We start from the raw sequence: 2798 nt of genomic DNA on the forward strand, positions 1-2798 counted from the left end.
CACAAAAAGAATATCAAACGGAGTCCAAACGGAATGAAACCTTCGGGAACATGATTTTCGGAACCACAGTGTGGTGAGCTATCAATTATGCTCAGGTTTTAGTAGCCATTCATTGTCTCTCTTTGATTCACAAATAATCTGGAATAGCGTAGTTATAGATAATGCTTTTTACTGGTGACATACTTAGTACATGATGGGAATTTGGAATTTCTAGCCTCCTAGATTCAGTATCCTTGTTGTGTGGATCTATTGAAGTGAACATGACGTCTCCTTTAATTTTGGTCGTTTAAATCATGGTTTTGATATTTTGATTTCTCCCAAGGACTACTATGGCATAATAACCCTGTTTTCTTATTCACTTTCATGATTGTAATGCGTCTTTCTTGCAGCTTATTCAACAACTTTAGCTAGTTGTTTCTCCATGCCTCTGGAGATACAATAGATGTTGAGGATTTTTTTTCTGAAAAATCATATTGAGGATAAAAATGGAGCTAAGTTTCCAGGAACTATTACATTTGCAAGTTGGCAGGTATTCAGATTGGAGCCCTCTTTCTTTTACTTGATTAAAATTGCAACATCCGATACAATAGATGTCCCAATAAGAAAGTGGATCATGCTTGGTCAGTTATTGATCAAATGCCACTCGTTCTTGCTTCACTATAGCACAGTCCCAAGCATTTTAAAATTCTCATGGACCTGCCTCCAATAAGGACTATTTTGTTTACTATGTGCGCTAGAGTTAGAAAGATTAATAGTATGAAAGAGTTTAGTAGGAGTAGTTTGAAAGGTTTTGCTTATTTTGCTTTTCTGCTGCGAGTGGAGAGTTTTAAAGTGTTTTCGGCAAGTGCGTGCTACTAGGAGAATGCATTGACAGTTTAATTAATAGTACATCACTTCATTTGTAGTGTCATTCTGATGATATCGAGGAAAATACACAACTAGGCAACCACCCAACAGTGATACACTAGCAATTTCTGTAAGTAATGGCAGAGATCATGATTCTTCTAGCCATTAAAAAGATCGGAAATGCCTTGGCAAATGGAGCGGCAGACCAGGCCAGCACTCAGTTTGCGAAGTACCGCATGCAACTAAAGGAGTTACAGGGCAACATGGGTCGTGTTGCGAGAGAGCTTCGTGTAATGCATGATGTTCTTTATCAAATGGACATTCGAAACTGTGATGATCAAGTATATGAGGGCTGATTGGAGGAGGTAAGGAAGGTAGCACATGTGATGGAGGACATGGTGGATGAGTACTTGTATCTAGTTGGCCGGTAACAGGATACAAGGCGTTGCTTTTACCTGAAGAAAGGGTTCAGAAAACCAAGATCTCTGCTTTCTTTGAACCAAATAGCTTTCAAGGTGAAGGAAATAGAGAAAGACCTTGCACACCTGTCAGAGACAAAAAAAAAGATGGGTTCCCATGATAAACAACCGGGATACTAGCAGCTCAAAATACATGGTCAAGAGATCACAAGATCTAGCAAATATTTCACGTTCCCTTGACGAATAAGATCTAGTGGGGGTGGATAAAAACAGAGAAAAACTAGAGCAGTGGGTGGCATGTGATGATTTGGAATGCTCTGTCATAGCCTTGCTTGGAATGGGAGGGCTTGGTAAAACATCTCTAGCTGCAAATGTCTACAGGAAGGAGAGAGATAAATTCCAGTGTCATGCATGGGTCTCCATCTCACAAACTTATTCCAGAGAAGATGTCTTGAGGAATATAATCAAGGAACTTTTTAGAGATAAAGTCAATGTCGTATCTAACACTGCGGCCATGGACATCGCATGCCTTGAAGTGACACTGAAGAGATTTTTGGAGCAACAGAGGTATCTGATCATATTGGATGATATTTGGACTCCAGAAGCATTTGATGACTTGTCTAGGGTGCTTATTCATAATGACAAGGGTAGTAGATTGATGTTGCTGCACTTGCCTCCCGAGGACATATCTTAACACTAGAAGCTTTACCAGAAGAACTGGCTTGGGATCTGTTTTGTAAGAAAGCCTATCCCGCAAGAGATACAATTCATGAATGTCCAGCAGAGTTGAAGCCATTGTCCAAGGAAATAGTTAACAAGTGCAAAGGCTTGCCTCTGGTTATTGTGTCAGTTGGTAGCCTCTTGCGTGTGCGTGAGAAAACTATAGATGAATGGAGAAGGATAAATGACCAACTGAGATGGGAGTTAATTAATAATTCAAGGCTAGGTCACATAAGGAATGTTTTGCATTTGAGCTTCATCTACCTCCAACACACTTGAAAAGTTGTTTCCTGTATTGCAGCTTATTTGCAGAAGACTATCTTTTCAAACGGAAAAGGCTCGTACGGTTATGGATAGCAGAGGGTTTCATCGAGGAGAGGGGTGAAAGCACTCTAGAAGAAGTGGCCGAAGGCTATCTGAAGGAATTGATTGATAGAAACATGATACAACTTGTTGAGAGAAACTCATTTGGCAGGATAAAAGAATTCAGAATGCATGATATCTTACGTGAATTGGCAGTTCATCTAGCCAGAAGGACTGCTTTGGTGATACATATGAGGATAAATGTGGGAAATCACTTGAGATGGATGTACGTCGACTGGTACTGCATAAAGTAACGAAGGATATTTATCAGACATTATCTGGTATGCACCGATTTAGAACTGTCATTACAGTGGACAATAGCGTGCCAACGTTCACTATACTACCTCTGCTATGTAAGAAGTCAAGATATATGACAGTGTTAGAATTAAGTGGTCTACCCATTGAGAAGATCCCAGATGCTATTGGAGATCTTTTCAATCTCCGCCATTT

The 2798-nt window shown here is 39.9% G+C and overlaps 1 pseudogene; it reads left to right on the forward strand.

Moving 5' to 3' along the window:
- Positions 1–983: 983 nt before the first annotated feature.
- Positions 984–2798, forward strand: part of LOC119284208 — a 4274-nt pseudogene continuing 2459 nt past the window's right edge.

Source organism: Triticum dicoccoides, chromosome 4A (genome assembly GCF_002162155.2).
Source record: "Triticum dicoccoides isolate Atlit2015 ecotype Zavitan chromosome 4A, WEW_v2.0, whole genome shotgun sequence".
In the NCBI taxonomy this organism is placed as follows: domain Eukaryota; kingdom Viridiplantae; phylum Streptophyta; class Magnoliopsida; order Poales; family Poaceae; genus Triticum; species Triticum dicoccoides.